The sequence below is a fragment of the Cryptomeria japonica genome, chromosome 10, assembly GCF_030272615.1.
Source record: "Cryptomeria japonica chromosome 10, Sugi_1.0, whole genome shotgun sequence".
NCBI lineage: Eukaryota > Viridiplantae > Streptophyta > Pinopsida > Cupressales > Cupressaceae > Cryptomeria > Cryptomeria japonica.
In genome coordinates this window covers 108,254,141-108,275,438 of record NC_081414.1, presented here as the reverse complement: position 1 = coordinate 108,275,438, position 21,298 = coordinate 108,254,141, and positions in this window count along the sequence as shown.

Below are 21,298 nucleotides of genomic sequence, written 5' to 3'. Positions count from 1 at the left end.
TGAGGCATAATTTTACCTAGGTCACATACACACTAAAGGAGAAGGATGTATAGGCCATCGGTACACTATGTGGATGTAGAATAGCAGGACTTCTACTAGATAAAGATCTAGTCACCATGTGAAGAGATGACTGATAGTGAATGTGCCTCATATTGGATCACATGTTCTTGTTTGAGGATATGCTTCTCAAACAAGGGAGCCACATGAGTGCATGAAAAGATGTAGATGACAAGGATCCACTACCACTGGTAAGTGGAGGTTATCTCCTATTTATGCAAAGTGTGCATCATAATTCTATGAAATAAGATAGAAGGGTTAAAGGCAAGTGTTTGAAGGCTCACACCAGATTTACCGGTGAAACAAAAGGATGCCTCGAGTGCATGAAACTAAGGATATGGATTGGACCAACAAAGAAGGCATGATGAGTTGCTAGGACAGATGAAGAGTGATGGGTTTGTCACCTTGACAAACCTATTGAGATATGGTCTAGGATAATAAAGAAGAAGGCAAGGTTGAGTAGCTACAGACAAAGGACATTGACAGATTAAAGGTAGTCTATTTAAAGTTGATGACATGGTGTCATCAAGGGATTTACCAATATGTAAGTCCACTGATAATGCTATCAAAGTGAAGATGAAGAAGACTCCCATATGATGAGGATGCATAAGGTAGGTTAGCAAGTGTATTGATCAATTGAGTGTTCCACCAAAAGAGAAGAAAGGTGCAAGGTTAATGACAAACTAGTTTAGGGTTTAACCAACAGGGTTAGTAAGCCGATAGATGAACCTAGTAATGGAGTTGGTTGGTGATCCTATCCATACCAACACATATGATCCAGCAAAGGTGGATACTAACACAAGGGCCATGTGGAGGTGAAGTGGCATGCATGCATAGGTTGACATATTGAGTTGGTGATGTGATAGGCGATGAGGTAGATAGTGATAGGTTGACATTTATGTCGATTGTGTGATTCATGAGATGTACATCAAAGGTTTGCAGCTCAAGGTCAGGAGGACAATAGAGATGCAACAAAGACTATTTGAGAAGTTTGAGGTAGGTGAAGGAAAACACAAAGCCATTCTTGGTGATTGACCAAGAGATCTGCCGACAGGTTAAATGCAAGTTGCTAAAAATAGAAGGCATGATCAGGAAGGCATGACATTGGTGGGATTGATTGGTGAGTTATAGTTCATCAATCAAGGGGATCAGATTTGATGATATTTGATTGGTTTTTGTTTGCCTTGAGGTTGATGATGAAACCTTAACCACTCAAAATTTGAATTGGCTTTTGGCGGAAAAACTAGTTTATAAATAAGAAAGCCAAAATTGATGAAGCCTGTCACTAGATGAGAGAGTATTGTTGTTGAAGGAGTAAAATTAGTCAAGTGCTCATCAAGAAGAAGAAGAAGAGACTGAGTGTAAGGGAGAATTGGGTTGAACATTTCAACCGGCATCAGCGAGGCAATCGACAGTCAGCCACTTAGTCTGACAGAAGAGAGAATTGACAGTGACCATACTAACATTAATGAGTTATAAAAGATTGTGGAGAAAGCAAGCAGAGAACCGATAAAGTGTAGTACCAGTGGAGAGAAATAGTATAGCAGAGAGAACCGATAGAGAGAAGAACCGACAAAGAGAGAGAATTGGCAAAGAAGAAGAAGAGACTGAACCAGTGTAGGTGCAACAGAGAGTAAGGTTGTAGCAATGAGATGGTGAGAAGAGAACTGACAATGAATTGGATAGAAGATCCGAAAGAGATATTTACAAAAAAATAAAAAAATGTATTTATAACAAGACTATACTTATTGTAGATCACTGAGTTGGAGCTCGGTGTAGAGGTTGTAGCTCCTTGAGTTGGTGCCCTAAATAAAGGGTTGGTACTCCTTGGGTTGGTGCCCTAAATTAGGGGATGGTTCTCCTTGGGTTGGCGTCGTAAATCAAGATTTAGTGCTCCTTGGGTTGGTGCCCTAAACATTGTAACAAGAGATTCATTATGAGGCTGGATTGAAGTAGTAGACTCCAACAACATTTCTCACTGAGGTTTTTCCCATCTTGAGTTTTCCTCATATATGTTGGTGTCATTTGATGTCCCTTTATGTTTGATTGCATTGAGTAATATCTCCTTATCATATTGGTAGGTTATCTTAGCTTTAGTATGTTAACTAGTACATATACTTAGGAGTTTAAGGGAAAATAATTTGAGTATCATTGATTCACCCCCTCTTAGTGACACATTGTGTCTAAAAATTGGTATCAAAGCTTAGGTTCCTAGTTGATAAGCTTTATCTAGCTTGGGTAGATTTTGGCTTAAGGACACAATGGTCTATTTATTGTCAATCCTTTCTCTGGTATTTGACAGTTCAAATTATTCCATTTGGAGTTGCAGAATGAAAGTCTATTTGTCCTCCCTAGGGTTTGATGTGTGGATGCCTGTTGTAAATGGCTGCCTTAGTAAATTTAGTCCTCCCACCGATTCTGATGTAGAAAGAAGAAACTTGTGCAATGATATAACAATGAATGTAATACTCTATGGGTTATTGTGAGGCCCTACCCTGAGCCATCATAGCATTGCAGTTATTTTTTGTGTTGGAACTATTATTAAAACTTTATTTTGATGCATTATGCATATAGATTCTATATGATCCAACGATTGGATAATATTGATATGGTGTATGTCATTTATTTTTTATTTGTAGTACTTTATTATGATGTTAGAATACATAGATGCATGCCTTATGAATGATTGAATTTCATGATGATTATGATGATCCCATCGAGTAAATTGCTTTATGTGGATTTTTTTGGATAAATGGTAATTTGATTGTTATGATTGAAATTGTATGCAAAGTGTCTGAATTGCATTATTTTCATATGTTAATATTAGATGTGATTATTTGGGATTACTAATGTGCAAACTAAGATGTGCAGGAAAACTAATCCATGTGACCATGGAAACTATTTGGATAATCAAGCTAAACCTATGTGCGTTTGTGGAGCCAAGGGTTGTCTATTTAGAGAGACAACACCTCGTGTGTAATGTGTTTTATTTTTAAATATTTATGCTTGAATGTGTGTTTAAATTGAATTTGTTAAATTTGTTAATTCCAAAAAGGGACACAAACATCTGTATTTAAGTATTGTGTATTTGTATGGTGTCATTTGACACTTATGTTGTGAAGTGAGTTGGCATTGACATGTCCCTTGGAGGGAATTTGTATAGCCAATGCATTTTTCAAAATATCTTAGTATGGTCCCAAGAGAGTCTTGGATAGAGAGCCATTAGAAAAGTCAACTCAAGGTTGACCCGTAGGTAAATTTTAGGTGAGTTTCTAGAGGGTCAAACTAATTCCTAAGGTTAGGTTAGGGGTATTTTTAAAATTCCATATGTTATACCTATGGGTAAAGATCAATTTTAACCATGTGTCCACTCACATGTGACTGTCAAGTTACTTGAAAAGTTGAGTTTTTCAAGGTGGCCAAAATTGAACTTTTGAGGATTTCTCCTAGGTTAGACAACCTTCCAATTGAGTGATAGTTGCTCTTCCCTATTTTCTTTTACCTTTTTCAGTTGCCTTGTTTAGAGAGCCTATAAGAGGTTGGGAAGACCAACTTATGAAATCTCACACCCTTTCCAAAAGGTTGGAAAGTGTGAGAAGAGTCTTCTTAGGGAAGGGATTCAAACTTAAGATTTTGATCACCCACTCTCCATGTTTGGAGACTTAGAATTCTTGTTAAAGTTTTGGGTTTTTGAGCTGCATTTTATAAGTTTTGGGAGGAAAAAAGAATAGTCAGTTGGGTAGTTCTCCTTAAACCTCTCCTCATTTTATTTGTAGCATTAAGGTTGGTAGAAATTCATTCTTACAAATTTCTATTTATTGTCAATGTGAAGAAATATTTTTTGTGCTTTTGCTTGTTGCTTTTTTTGTAGAATTGGGAAGTTCATCTTGAGTCCTTCCTTGTGTGTTTTATATCTTGAATAGTTTATGTATTTGGGTGTTTCAAGGCCATACTCACCTTTGGGAGGGTAGAGTAGCCTTGGGGGTGAAGGGTTGCTTAATAGCCTAAGAGTGTAGAGACTCTCTTCTTGCAAGAGAGAGATACACAAGGGTTATGGGACCCTTGTTGCATTATCTTTTTAGGTTAATGAAAAGGGGGTCAGAAGAGATGTGGGTGATAACTCAGTGATGAATGAATAGTACCAAACCGGTACTGAGAGGGGGGGGGTGAATTAGTACAAACACAAATATAGTCCAAAACCGGTTTCACAACAAATACTCAAAATGACTAGCAAATAGGGATATTGGTTGAAACAGAGTGCAACCGGTAACACCCAGAACAATTAAAACAATCATAAACTAGTCACTCACTAAGCTTTCCTCTTAGCTCAATACTATAGTACCATTAAACTCTCATGCATGAATAGGTAAACTATCATTAGATCTTCATAACAGTTAGTTCAATATGTTTTATAGACAGGCATAAAACACAGAACCATCATATGCTCAACAGGTAATAACAAAGCATTTCAAGATAAAAGCATTACACATGACACCCATACTTTTCACGTGTAAACCCAACTAGGAAAAATCACGGTGGGGATGAATACCCACAAGTTGCTTTTGAACTCTTTAGAAGTCTGCTTTGTTAGGAGCCTTGTCTGGTTAAAGACATTACAATAGGTTCTGCTAGGAACCGATCTTGTTAGGGATCACCCGATTAAGGGATGACTATAATACCCGATTAAGGGTTAAACCCGGTTAGGGTTACCTTGTTAGAGGATTTCAAGAACTCAATAGCTACAGGATCTCTAGAGCTCTTTAGCTTCCCAAAACTCAATAACTTCGAGTTACCCTGTTAAGGGATTTGAATCAAGCCAGTTAAAGCTACCCTGTTAAGGGATCTGTATCAAGCCAATTAAGACTACCCTGTTAAGGGATTTCACAACTGTTGAAGTGGTTAAAGATCAATAGGAATTATAATTATCTGGTAACAGCACTCAATGCTAATGCAGATCCATTTTGGCTCCTCTTCACCTTCTACACATTCACTTTGCAGGTATCTCTTCTCTCCTTTGGTCTAGAATCATGTATCACTTCCCTTGGATACACACACACAACTTTTGCCAACCACCTTAGAAAGAAATACAACATTGACCTTATAGGAAACAGACATGTCGGTAGCAAAAACCCTAACCCATAAACCTATTACGTTAAGCAATTCAAGCAGTTCAATCCTAACCGTTGAATCATACTGCATTAAATGCTACAATCTTGTATCGATCTCAAGACATTCTCCATTATCCATTATCTATTGATTTCATGGTGGCTAATAACCCATCACGCATTATCACCATTTGACAAACTTTGCACGTTCCCAAGGTTGATAGGAATAGTCTTCTTCATGCAAGATCCTTCATGCGCACAGGGCTTACATGGCAACATGATCTGTTCTCTGTTATACTGCTAACTCATCACACAAAGATCATCGATTGAGTCACACAGGCTTGAGGTACTCCAACTAGAAATCCTAAAGTGGAATATTCTACCAACCAGTAGTCACACATTGCCTCCATGTGCCAGTTCCCATAACTACATGTCGGTTCATCTTGAACAAATATGCCGCTTTACTTTGGCATATATATCGGGTCATACATATGTCGATTCTCTCTTCTCACCTATCACATGTGCCGGTTCACATCATGTCACATATTGACATCAATGACAACATACAATATCATTATGTCTGCATATCGACTCACATAATGCCAACAATCTCCCCCTTTGGCATTGATGGAAATATACAAAGATATCTCTCCTCTTCATATTTTCTCCCCCTTTTTTTGTAGATATCTTTTCCACTTCACTCCTTCTCCCCCTTTGACAACAATGCCAAAGTGGAGGCACAAGCATCTCTGTTCCATTATGCTGCTCCCCCTGAGGAGTAGCATCCTTCAACAAATCAATCAACAAAAAATTTGACTATGCAATACTTGACTGATGTGGAACAAATACTTTTAGTTCACCTCCTGAAGGGGTAGTACCCCCAATTCACCTCTTAAATGCACAAATGTAGTCTTTGGGAGAGGCTTGGTGAATATGTTTGCTAACTACTCCTTATTGGAAACATGTTCCAGTGCAATCTCTTTATTCTGAACCTTTTCCCTCAAGAAATGATACTTAAGCTCAAAATTCTTGGTTCTATAATGTAAAACTGGATTCTTTGAAATATTGATAGCACTTGTGTTATCACAGAATATACTTACTGGTTCAGATATAGGGATTTTGAAGCCTTCCAGTACATGCTTCATCCAAATTGTCTGAGTGCAGTTCATGAAAGCTGCAACATACTCCGCTTCCACTATAAACTAAGAGATACAACTTTGCTTTTTACTCATCCATGAGACCAGTCTACTACCGAGAAAGAATGCACCACTGGTTGTGCTTTTTCGGTCATCCACATTACCTACCCAACATCTATGAACACTTTCAGATTGAAATCATTATTGTATGGGTACCACAATCCATAGTCAAGTGGGATTCTCTTGGACTTTTATGGAACCTTGCAGTAATGCCAACTGCATATGCAATATCTGGTCTACTATGCACTACATAATGCAACTTACCAATCATTAATCGATATTCCTTCTCATCAACCAGTGCGAAATCATCCTCTTTTGTCAATTTGTAACTGATCACCATTGGTGTACCAACTGGTTTTCTATCTTCCATGCCAAAGGTCTTCAAAACCTCTTTGACATATTTGGACTGAGTGATAAAGATTCCATCTTTCATCTACTAGATCTGTAGTCCAATGAAGAACTTAATCTCCCCTATGAGTGACATCTCAAACTCTTTCTTCATCTCATCAGCAAACTCATGACTCATCTTGTCATCTCCACCAAAGATAATGTCATCAACAAAAACCTCATAGATCAGGGTCTGATCTCCTTCAGACCTCAAGTAGATATTGCTATCTTCACTTGTTCTTTCAAATCCAATCTTCACAAGATGGGAATGTAGGCACTTCTACCATGCCCTAGGTGCTTTCTTTAGACCATATAAGGCTTTATGTAGCCTACATACCATGTCACTATCTTCAGATAGGGCAAACCCATCTGGTTGCTCAATACACACCTCCTCTTCAAGTACACCATTTAGGAATGCAGATTTTACATCCATTTGATATACTTTGAACCCTTTAAAAGTTGCATATGCAAGAAGCATACGAACTCCTTCCAATCTAGCTATAGGAGCAAAGGTTTCTGCATAGTCTTCTCCTTCTTCTTGAGCATATCCTTTGCACACTAATTTGGCTTTATTCCTAATAATTGTGCCATCCTCATTCAGCTTGTTTCTAAACACCCATTTGGTGCGAATGACATTTTTATGCTCCGACCTGGGTACCAAGGACCATGTACCATTTTTATCTATCTGGTCAAGTTCCTCTTCCATTGCCTTGATCCAGTCTTCATCTTTATGAGCCTCTTTGAATGATTTAGGCTCAAATTCAGAGATCATACATGAGTTTTCTCTGATCTTTCTTCTTGTAAGGATTCCTGCATCCTTATCTCCTATGATCTACTTAGAATCATGATTCAGCTTGACATACTGAGGAATGGTCTTAACTGGTTCTTCTTGCTTTTCCTCTTCATCCTTATCTTCATCAGTATCAACATTCACCGGTTCAGGATCACTGTTACTAGTACTTGGTTGACTAACAACTAGTTCCTAGAAGGTTGCAACCAGTTCATTTACTACCTTCTCACTGCCAGTTTCCTCAGTTTTCTCAAAGGATTCATCAACTCTTACATTGATACTTTCCATAATTCTTTGAGTCCTATTGTTGTAGCACTTGAGAGCTTTACTCTTGGTGGAATATCCTAGGAATATTCCCTCATCACATTTGGCTTCAAATTTGCCCTAATGTTCACTCCTCTTGATGTAACATTTGCTACCAAATACCCTAAAGTAGCTAACCATAGGTGTGTTATTGGTCCAATACTCATAAGGAGTTTTCTCCTTACCTTTCTTGATGAGTACCTGGTTCATAGTGTAGACTACAGTGCTCACCACTTCTCTCCAAAAGGTGTGAGCTACCTTTCCTTGAATCAACATGGTTCTAGCTGCTTCAACCACATTCCGGTTATTCCTCTCTACTAGGCCATTCTGCTATGGAGTCCGGGGGGCAAACAGTTCCCTCTTGATGCGAAATTCTTCACAATACTTGTTGAATTCACCGGAAGTGAATTCCCCTCCTTGATCAATTATGAGACACTTGATCCTTTTACAAATTTCCTTCTCCACTAATGCTCTAAAAGCTTTGAATTTCACAAAAGCTTTAGACTTGTCTTTCAAGAATGTGACCCACATCATTCTTGAGTAGTCATCAGTGAGAATCATGAAGTACCTATCACCCTGCACACTTCTAGTTTTCATAGGACCACACAAATCAGTATGCACAAGATCAAGCAAGTTGTCAGTAGTAAAAGATTTACCTTTAAAGGTTGAGGAAGACATTTTCCCCAATTGACACTCTCTGCATAGGGTATTATCAAATTTTCTTAGCACCGACAACCCTCTAACTGCCTTGATCTTACTATCCTTCACAATGTTATCAAAGTTTACATGGCAGAGTCTCCTATGCCATATCCAGCTATCATCAAGCTTAGCCATAAGACATGTACTTATATTTGCATTCAAATGAAATAGGTTACCTTTGGTCTACATGCTCATGGCCACCAATTCACCCTCTTTTCCTTTGATTCTACAAACTCCATTCTTGAATTCCAAAGTGAGGCCACTATCATTCAGCTGGGCAACACTCAGAAGGTTGTGTCTGAAACCATGAACCCAATACACATTGTTAGCACTGCTCTTTCCATTCAGAGAGATGGACCCTCTACCTTTTACCATGCATGGTGCATCATTGTCAAAGTGAACCACACCACCATCATACTCCTCCAAGGATAGAAACTTTCTCCGGTCACTTGTCATATGGTTAGAACAGCCACTGTCAATGATCCACTCATTGAAATTATCAAACCAGGAGACAAGAGCCTTCTTGTCTACCACGTCTTTCTTTATAGCAACAAACACAATGTCTTCATTCTCTTCATCTTCTGATTCCTCATCTGTGACACCTTGATCAACTGCCACAAAATAGTTTATCCAGTTTCCTCCTTTGAATTTCCTAAACCTTTCTGGTTTGTCCTTGTTATCACCATTAGGATAGTTTATAGCAATATGTCCTATCCAGTTACACGAAAAGCATTTCAAAGGTAGCTTACCTTTGTATTTATAGGTTCCTTTAGGAAGCTTCCTAGCAAGGAGAGCTTCAAATGCCATCAGAATCTCTTCATCATTCATTTCTCTGCTCTGACTAGGTTCACCACTAGTGCTAGCTTCTTTTCCTTTTCTGGATGGTATAGCAGAGGCTTTGAATGCTGATTCAGTCTTTTGAACACTACCATAAAAAATGTTTAGCTTATAGGCTGTCAGCTTGGCTATGATGGAGTCCAAGGATACCTTAGTCTTGTCTATTGATCTCAACTCCTGAATAGCAGCAACCCTTATTGCATAGATCGGCAACAGGGATCTGAGGAATTTGCTTACCATAATGGAATCTTCTATTTTATCACCTACACTCTTGATTTCTGCAACAACCATTTTGATTCTTAGTCCATACTACTAAATAGTCTCACCTTCAACCATCTACATATATTCAAACTTCCCTCTCAGGATTTCTTCCTTAGCCTGTTTTACATGTTCATCACCACCATAGATATTTTCAAGAGCATCCCATACCTCTTTGGGATTTACCTTGTCCTGAACATCAATAAACTCAATGTCAGATAGACTACTAATGAGGGCTTCCATGACTTGCCCATTTTCTTGTATCTCTCTCTTTTGGTCATCGGTGAGAGTACAGGTAGGGACAACATATACATTCTCAACATAACTCTAGTGTTGAACACCCATGCTTCTGATGAATATCTTCATCCTATCTTTCCATATACCAAAATTTTCCCTGTTAAATTTTGGACCTGCCCTCTTCATCATTTGATTGGGATCTTTACCTCAAGCGGTTAAGCTTACAACACAGAGGACCTAGAGGCTTTGATACCAATTGATAACTCAATGATGAATGAATAGTACCAAACTGGTACTGAGAGGGGGGGTGAATCAGTACAAACACAAATATAGTCCAAAATAGGTTTGACAACAAATACTAAAAATGACTGGCAAATAGGGATAATGGTTGAAACAGAGTGCAAACGCTAAAACCCGGAACAATTAAAACAATCATAAACTGGTCACTCACTAAGCTTTCCACTTAGCTCAATACTATAGTACCAATATACTCTCATGCATGAATAGGTAAAATATCATCAGATCTTCATAACAGTTAGTTCAATATGTTTTATAGACAGGCATAAAACACAGAACCATCATATGCTGAACAGGTAATAACAAAGCATCACAAGATAAAAGCATTACACATGACATAGATATTTTTCACGTGGAAACCCAACTGGGAAAAACCACGGTGGGGATGAATACCCACAAGTTGCTTTTGAACTCTTTAGAAGTCCACTTTGTTAGGAGCCTTGTCCGGTTAAAGACATTACAATAGGTTCTACTAGGAACTGATCCTGTTAGGGATGACCCGGTTAAGGGATGGCTAAAATACTTGGTTAAGGGTTAAACCCGATTAGGGTTACCTTGTTAGAGGATTTCAAGAACTCAATAGCTACAGGATCTCCAGAGCTCTTTAGCTTCCCAGAACTCAATAACTTCGAGTTAACCTGTTAAGGGATTTGAATCAAGCCGGTCAAAGCTACCCTGTTAAGGGATCTGTATCAAGCCGATTAAGACTACCCTGTTAAGGGATTTCACAATTGTTGAAGTGGTTAAAGATCAACAAGAATTACAATGATTTGGTAACAACACTCAATGCTAATGCAGATCCATTTTGGCTCCACTTCACGTTCTGCACATTCACTTTGCATGTATCTCTTATCTTCTTTGGTGTAGAAAGAATCAAGTATCACTTCCCTTGGATACACACACACAACTTTTTCCAACCACCTTAGAAAGAAACACAACATTGACCTTATAGGAAACAGACAGGTCGGTAGCAAAAACCCTAAACCCTAAACATGTTAGGTTAAGCAATTCAAGCGGTTCAATCCTGACCATTGAATCATACTACATTAAATGCAACAATCTTGAATCGATCTCAAGACATTCTCCATCATCCATTATCCACTAATTTCATGGCAGCTGATAACCCATCACGCATTATCACCGTTTGACAAACTTCGCACATTCCCGAGGTGGATAGGAATAGTCTTCTTCATGCAAGATCCTTCACACGCATAGGGCTTACATGGCAACATGATCTGTTCTCTGTTATACTACTAACTCATCACACAAAGATCACCGATTGAGTCACACAGGCTTGAGCTACTCCAACTGGAAATCTTGAAGTGGAAACTTCCCACCAACTGGTAGTCACACAATGCTTCCATGTGTCGGTTCCTATAACTACATGCCAATTCATCTTGAAAAAATATGCCACTTTACTTTGGCATATATACCGGTCCATACATATGCCGGTTCTCTCTTCTCACCTATCACATGTGCCGGTTCACATCATGTCACATATTAACATCAATGACAACATACAATATCATTATGTCTTCATACCGGTTCACATAATGCCAACAGTGGGCTTGTATGCCATGGGGTACATAAGATTATTTTGGGACAAGTATGTGACTTGTGGTGGTTCTACTTTGGTAGCCTTTTAAAGGCATTGTGCTCTCCTTATTGTAGATCTCCTCTAGGTACTTGGTCCACCTTCAACCCACAAAAAGAAATAGTCACTTGGTGACATTGTTTATCTTTGGGTTGGGAGTTCAAGTGTTGTGACTCTCTTCTTGTTTTGTGTTTGAGATGTTTGTATCTCGTTTAGCTTGGTTCTCCTAGCTCGGGGGTCACTTCATGTAAACCTAGGTTGAGAGGTGATCCTCCATGGTCACAACCTACAAACTTTATTTGCAAGTTTGCTTGGGAATAAAGGATGGAGTAAAGTCAAGCTTGAAAGTTTCTATTTAATGTATTTGAAATTCAAAATAAAGAAAAATGTATTTTGACAAGCCCTCATTTTTGAGAAATGAAGAGGCTTGAGTTTGTAACCTTCTTCTTATTGTTTAAAGGAAACAAAAAAATGTATATTTACTTGAGTATTTTCATTGCAAAGAAATAATGAAAAAAGAAGCATTTGAGTTATTCCTTTATAGTTATTTATTACTTAAAGTAAAGTAGGAATGGAAATCTTGTTTTCTATTTTATTAGCTATTGAAAGAAATGCATGTTAAAATGAAAAAAAAAGTTAGATAAATATTTAAGTTATTTCATTCATTTAATCTTATCTTTTCTGCAAAATGAATGTTAGTTGTGTAGTTGTGAATAGAAAAGAAATGTTATTTTTTGTCTATAGTTTAAACTATATATATATATATACTTCTTGAGAGTTAGTTTTAATCTTTTTCATTATAGGCATCTTACTATTTAAATGAGCAAATAAGAAATTAGATAGATAAATGTTGTTGTAAAATATAACATTGCTATTAAATTTATAAATCTGGAAATACACCTTTTAGAGGAAAAATTAAATGTTTGCATTCTTATTATTATGATATACCTGCTCTAAGATAATGGGAAAAGAAATATAGATTTAAGTATATATATATATATATATATTATTATCTATTGTTCTACTTCTAACTAAACTATTGTATTTAGAAAAATAAATTAGAAATGTATGTTGCAAAAAAAAAAAATCATATATTATTAACCTATAAATGAAAATTTTGTTATTGCTATTCTGGTCCATGGAGAATAAAATTATATTTTTTTAGTCATACATATATATATATATATGTACATATATATATATGTACATATATATATATATGTACATATATATATGTACATATATATATGTACATATATATATATATGTACATATATATATGTACATATATATATATGTACATATATATATACACATATATATATATACATATAGATATATATACATATACATATAGATATATATATGTATATATGTATATATATACATATACATATATATGTTTACACATAAATATATATGCATATAACTATATATATATATTTATATATTGATTATTAAAAAAAAAAGAATAGAATTAAAAAAAACTTTAATACCCAAAAAAAGGATATGGCAAGGGTTGCTTGTTGCAGCCCCTGTGGGCTGCAACCACAAAGTGGTCTGTAGCCACTGTGCGAGCCGCAACCCACACAGGCATAGGCGACCACTATGCGGGTCACGACCCTCACAACAGGCCACGCCCTCTATGTGGGTCGTGACCCACATAGCGACCGAGGCCACTATGTGGGCCGCAACCCACACAGTGGGGCGGCCTACTATATGGTGTCACGACACAACCACGGTGTGGCTGCCCCATAAACTCTTCCTCCTTCGACCTTCTTTCGCCATAGCCATGGCCGCCGAACCTTCCACTCCCTCCAAACACACACACACACAAAAAAAATAAAAAATAGAAAGAAATGAAACCCTAACCCAATTTTGGGTTAGGGTTAATAAATAACAAAAGAAAAATAGAGTCATAAAGATATAAAACAAAATAAACCCTAGTTAGGGTTAATATAAAAGGAAGAGTAATAAAATAATAAAGGGGGGAAAGCCCTTTTAAATTTTTAAATGGGAAAACCCCATTTAACTTAAGTTATTTATTTTAAGATAGTTATTCTTTTTATAATAGGTACTAGGGAATTAGTTGTATATGTATGGATATTTATATAGGCAATTTTATATACATGTATTGTTAATTTTCTTAAGGATTTTATTAATGGATATTTTATACAGTAAAATGATTAATTTTAGGCTATAGGGGTAATTTATTGTCGAATATTGAATATTTACTATTTAATGTTTAAGGGGAATTTATCTCATTATTAATGTGGAGTTATTGGGTAGGAGATTATTATATTTGATTTAGTTAACTTTAATAGGTGAATTTAAAACACATTATTTACTTTTGCTCAATTAATTATTTTTGAATAAAATGGAATATGTATTAACATTTATTTTAATTAGTATCAAAAGTAATTAAATACTATTAAGGATGATTATTATCTCTTGATTTAAAATTGAGCAATTATTTGGGTGAAATTAATAAAGTTGTGAGGACTCCTTAGGGAAAATTATTTCAATGTTAAAGATGAAAACACTATAATGGTTGAGTTAATTAAATTAACTTTAGGAACCCATTCATTTAATGCATGAGTTATCCTTTAGTGTAAATAGATTTAGTTATCACATCTTTTATCGAAGAACATCTTGTATTTTTGTGTTGTTTAAGAAAAAAATAAAAAAAAATTGTTGTTGCATTTTTTCCAAAAAGTTTGGGCATGACATTTTGGTATCAGAGCAAGGTTTCCAACACTAGGAACCCTTCTCCATTATGTTTCGCTTTAATTGTTAGTTTTATTTCAAATTTTTATTTATTTTATTTTATTTTATTGCTCATGAAGGATGCCTCTGATTATGCAACAAGCTCATAGGTGTAGTAGGAGTCCTAGACATGCTCACATGGCATGTGAAGATGTTATGCAGGAAGATTCAGTTCTAGAAGGGAATCATGAAGCTCCTCCCAAACAACTGATTGACCCTAATCAAGACATTTTGGTTACACTTCAAAACTTGATAGGAATAGTTTAGGATAGACTCCCAGCAATAGATTGTCAGGCAGAACACCAGATTTATGAAAGTCATAGATCAGTAGCTAGGGAGCGGAGTAGTAGTCCACCTCCTAACCATATAGAGGATTAGGCTGAGCATGAGCCTGATTCAGTCCATCAAACTGAGGCACCTCCAGTTGTGGCACAAATAATATAGAGAGAGCACCCCGTGATCCCCAGGAATTAGATCAGAGAACTTTTACGTCTTAAGCCACCATCATTTGCAGGATCTACCGATGGGGTAGAGGTTGAGTCTTAGCTATTAAGTCTAGAAAGGTGCTTTACATTACATCCCTATGAGAGCAATTTGAAGGCATGCAACTATATTCACCTTTTGAGAGGGACAACTTCCACATGGTAGAGGCGGGAGGAGTATAAGAATGACATAGTTGTAAACACCGTCAATTGGGACACCTTTATGGAGAGATTCAGAGATAGATACCTATCAGAACACTTTAGGTAGCACAAAATTGATGAGTTTCATGACCTTTAGGAGAAGGTTCTTTCAGTGTCTCAGTATGAGAGAAAGTTCTTTGAGCTCTTACCTTGTGTTGACTACTTGAAGGATGAGAAGCTACTCGTCAACCTGTTTATTAGAGGATTGAATGCTGGTATAGCACAACCAGTTAGGATGGAAGCTCTAGGAAGCCTTCGGGTTGCCATGGAGAAGGCTTTGCTATTAGAGGAGATTCAGGGTAGACGTCAGGACATGCGGGATTGGTATCAGAACTGAAACCCTATACCATAGACATTCATCGGGGTCCTTCAAACCCCCTCCTCTGTAGTAGCCACAATAGAATCAGAGGCAAAGGCCTCCATAGAGTCAGCAGGTCTTTAAGCCCAAGAAGTAGCAGACACAGGCTCCTAAGCATGATCAACGACCATAGGCATGGACTCAGTAGTCCTCTAGGGGTGGTTACAGTGGATTGAGCAGGATAGGAGGATAGGCATACTCTAGGCCATAGGTTGTTCAATTTCAGACACGTGGTGCTTGTTTCACTTATAGGGCCATGGGACACATGGCGAGAGAGTTCCCATAGGGTCAGATGGTAGGTAGTCAGTAGATGGCAGGTTTAGAACCTATAGTTGGGGACATGAGTAATTCCCACAGAGTTTTCACAATAGTTGACAACCACCAAGCTGAGCATCAGGCCACACTCATAGAGGCCATAGGTATGATCAGAGATAGAAGTGTTACTATCTTGTTTGATTTAGGAGCTACAGATTCTTTTATATGTCCATTGGTTGTGGAGCATTACGGGCTAGTAGCAACTAGGCAAGATGTTAGTTGGGAAGTGGAGTTAGCTTCAGGAGCTAGAGTGTCCGTTGAATTAGTGGTTAGGGATTGTCAGCTTTAGATTGGGAGTACAATGACTATAGTAGACCTTCGATTCACACCACTAGGATCTTATGGCATTGTTCTTGGCATGGATTGGTTATATGCCCATAGAGCCAAGGTGGATTATCACAAGAAAAGGGTCGAGGGTGTGGCTGATCATGGTACTTATATTGTAATTTTAGGGATTCAGAGACCCATATCACTTCATATGATTTCCTCTATGCATCTTAAGAAAAGCATGCGAAAGGGATTCTAGTTATTTTCCATCACCATTAGTGATAGAGAAGAATAAGGTGATAAGGAACCATCACTTGATGATCATCCTATCCTTAAGGGATTTTCAGACCTGTTTCCTTATGAGTTACCTAGTATGCCACCTCATAGAGAGATTGATTTTCACATATATCTTATACCAGGAGCTAAGATAGTTTTGAGAGCACTATATAGGATGACCACTAATGAGCTTAATGAGCTCAAGATGCAGCTTGAGAAACTTTTAGAGAAAGGTCACATTTGTCTTAGCATCTCCCCTTGGGGCACACCAGTCATCTTCATAAAGAAGAAGGATGAATCCCTTCGGTTATGTATGGATTACAGATAGTTCAACAAAGTGACCATCAAGAACTCATACCCTTTTCCTAGGATTGATGACTTATTTGATTAGCTTTAGGGTGCCCAAGCATTTTCTAAGATAGATCTGAAGTCAAGGTACCATCAGTTGAGGATAATAGAGAGCGATATACATAAGACCGCTTTTCGTACTAGGTATGGCTACTACGAGTTCACCGTGGTTCCATTTGGTCTTACGAATGCTCCAGCTATGTTCATGAGTCTCATGAATGGGGTATTCTACACTTTCCTTGACCAATTTGTGATTGTGTTCCTTGGCAACATATTGATATATTCTCAGAATGAGAAGGAGCACGAGGAGCACTTGAGGTAGGTTTGTAGTGCTTGAGAGATAATTAGTTGTATGGTAGCTTGTTGAAGTATGCATTCTTTAGATTAGAGGTTAGATATCTAGGACATGTCATATCTGGTGATGGGATCTTAGTTGACCCATTGAAGATCAGAGCTATTATGGATTGGACAGTGCCAACTAGTGTGATAGAAGTTAGGAGTTTCATGGGTCTAGCAAGTTATTATAAATGCTTCATTGAGGGGTTCTCTAGGGTTGAACATCCTATTACATCTCTTTAGAAAAAGGGAAAGAAATTTGAGTGGATAGAAAAGTGTGAGAGGGACTTTCAGGAACACAAAAAGGCACTTACTAGTGCACCTATTCTTGTTGTGCTAGATGCCTCAGCCAATATCATGGTATGTGTAGATGCTTCCTTGTATGGTTTAGGAGTAGTCCTTATGCAGGATGGTCGAGCTATAGCGGATGAGTCTAGGAAACTTAAGACTCACAAGCTTAACTACCCTACTCATGACCTTGAGCTTGCAGTAGTGGTGCACGCACTTGTGAGGTGGAGACACTTTATTTTGGGTCATCATTTTGAGCTTCATTCAGATCATCAGAGCTTGCAGTGCATATTTACTCAGCCTAATCTCAATATTCATCAGAGAAGATGGATAGAGTTTTTATGTGAGTATGATTTTGATGTTCATTACATCAAGGGGAAAGAAAATGTAGTTGCGGATGCCTTGAGTAGGAGATGTCATGAGATATGCTCCATGTCTACAGATAGAGATTTGAGAGATCGCATATTGCAGTAGTTGCTTGAGGATGAGTGGTATTTAGAGGTATGCCAAATAGTACAATCTCAAGAGACCCTAGAAGGGAAGTATACAGACTATTCATTAGAGTCTGACGGAATACTATGCCATAGATGGCACATCTATGTACCTTCTTCTAGAAGGTTGCATGATTTCATTATGATCAAGGCTCATAGAGCTTCTTATGCAATACATCTGAGAGTTAAGAAGATGCATGTAGATTTTAGACAATTATTTGGCCAGGTATGTGGCAACTCATTGCTGTACTAGTAGCCCAATGCCTTGAGTGCCAGGGAGTCAAGGTGGAGCACCGCCATTTAGGTGGGTTACTCCAGTCTCATACGATACTAGAGTGGAAGTGGGATACTATATCGATAGATTTCATCATTGCTCTTCCTATGTCATCACATCGTCATGATGCCATCATGGTGACAATCGAAAATTTGACCAAAGTGGCCCACTTCTCACCACTTCAGACTACCTTCACAACACCAGTAGTGGCATAGATATTCTTGTAGGATATTGTCAGACTTCATGGTGTTCCATGCAATATTATTTCAAACAAAGATTTTGTCTTCACTTCTTCCTTTTGGAAGGTGTTGCTGGTAGCAATGGGTACCAAACTCAACTTTAGCACCACCTATCATCCAAAAATGGATGGATAGATAGAGAGGGTGAACCAAGTGTTAGGAGAAATGCTCCATATGTACATCATGAATCATCACACCAGATGGAAAGAGTGCCTTCCTTTGGTAGAGTTTGCCTATAATAATGGGCATCAAACTTCTTTGAGGATGCCACCTTTTCAAGCTTTGTATGAGAGACCTTTTAGGAAATCTTTGAGTTGGGACCGCATTGAGGATAGAGTAGCTATTGGTCCTGAGATAGTTTGAGAAATGGAGCAATAGGTGGATTTGATTAGACAATGCCTTAGAGAGGCACAGGATAGATAAAAGAAGTCTTCTTGAGAGTCTTCTTGAGAGTGCAACCACATAAGAGTCCAATCCATTATGGAAAGGGGTCCAAGCTTGCACCTCGCTTTGTTGGACCATTTGAGATCCTTGAGAGGATAGGACCAGTTGCATATTATCTAGCTTTGCCACCTAGCCTGTCACGCATCCATGATGTGTTTCATGTGTCAGTGTTGATTAAGTATACTTATGATGAGTCTCATATTCTAGATTGGGATGCCTTACAGGTGGAGTCGGATGAGTAGTTGGCTTTAGAACCCATTCACATTTTGGCTCACCAGATGCTGGCTCTTCGAGGCCAAGAGCTAGACTAGGTTAGGGTCTAGTGGGATTGTTATGACGAGGTTACGACATCATGGGAGGACACATCACAGATGATATCTCAGCACCCCCATCTTTTTTATGAACTCCAGGAGGAAGTTCGTGCCTAGAGGGGGAGAGTGTGAGGCCCTACCCTGAGATGTCATAGCATTGTAGTTATTTTTCGTGTTTGAACTATTATTGAAACTTTATTTTGATGCATTATGGATATAGATTTTATACGATCCAGTGATTGGATAACATTGATATGGTGTATGTCATATATTTTTGATTTGAAGTACTTCATTATGATTTTATAATACATAGATGCATGCCTTATGAATTATTGAATTTCATAATGATTATGATGATGCCATCGAGTAAATTGCTTTACGTGGATTTTATTGGATAAATGGTAATTTGACTATTATGATTGAAATTGTATGCAAAGTGTCTGAATTGGATTATTTTCATATGTTAATATTAGATGTGATTATTTGGGATTACTAATGTGCAAACTAAGATGTGCAGGAAAACTAATCCATGTGACCATGGAAACTATTTGGATAATCAAGCTAAACCTATGTGTGTTTGTGAAGCCAAGGGTTGTCTAATTGGAGAGACAACACCTCGTCTATAATGTGTTTTATTTGTTAATATTTATGCTTGAGTGTGTGTTTAAATTGAATTTGTTAAATTTGTTAATTCCAAAAAGGGACACAGACATGTGTATTTAAGTATTGTGTATTTGTATGGTGTCACTTGACACTTGTGTTGTGAAGTGAGTTGGCAGTGACATGTCCCTTTGAGGGAATTTGTATAACCAATGCATTTTTCAAAATATCTTAGTATGGTCCCAAGAGAGTCTTGGATAGAGAGGCATTAGAAAAGTCAACTCAAGGTTGACCCGTAAGTAAACTTTGGATGAGTTTCTAGAGGGTCAAACTAATTCCTAAGGTTAGGTTCGAAGTATTTTTAAAGGTCCATATGTTATACCTATGGGAAAAGGTCAATTTTAACCATGTGTCCACTCACATGTGACTGTCAAGTTACTTGAAAAGTTGAGTTTTCCAAGATGGCCGAAATTGAACTTTTGAGGATTTCTCCTAGGTTAGACAACCTTCCAATTGAGTGATAGTTGCTCTTCCCTATTTTCTTTTACCTTTTTTAGTTGCCTTGTTTAGAGAGCCTGTAAGAGGTTGGGAAGAACAACCTATGAAATCTCACACCCTTTCGAAAAGGTTGGAAAGTGTGAGAAGAGTCTACTTAGGGAAGGGATTCAAACTTAGGATTTTGATCACCCACTCTCCATGTTTGGAGACTTAGAATTCTTGTTAAAGTTTTGGGTTTTTGAGTTGCATTTTCTCTGTTTTGGGAGGAAAAAATAATAGTCGATTGGGTATCTCTCCTTCAAGCTCTCCCCATTTCATTTTCAGCATTAAGGTTGGTAGAAATTCATTCTTACAAATTTATTTTATTGTCAATGTGAAGAAAGATTTTATGTGCTTTTGCATGTTGTTTCTTTTGTAGATTTGGTAAGTTCATCTTGAGTCCTTCCTTGTGTTTTTTTTATATCTTGAATAGTTTTATGTATTTGGGTGTTTCAAGGCCATACTCACCATTGTGAGGGTTGCTTGATAGCTTAAGAGTGTAGAAACACTCTTCTTGGAAGAGAGAGATACACAAGGGTTATGGGACCCTTGTTGCATTGTCTTTTTATGTTTATGAAAAGGGGGTCATAAGCATAAGGGGAGATATGGGCTTGGATGCCATGGGGTACATAAGGTTATTTTGGGACAAGTATGTGACTTGTGGTGGTTCTACTTTGGTAGCCTTGTAAAGGCATTATGCTCTCCTTATTGTAGATCTCCTCTAGGTACTTGGTCCACTTTCAACCCACAAAAAAAATAGTCACTTGGTGACATTGTTTATCTTTGGGTTGGGAGTTCAAGTGTTGTGAGTCTCTTCTTGTTTTGTGTTTGTGATGTTTGTATCTCATTTAGCCTTGGTTCTCCTAGCTCGAGGGTCGCTTCATGTAAGCCTAGGTTGGGAGGTGAGCCTGCATGGTCACAACCTACAAAATTTATTTGCAAGTTTGCTTTGGAATAAAGGATGGAGTAAAGTCAAGCTTGCAAGTTCCTATTTAATGTATTTGA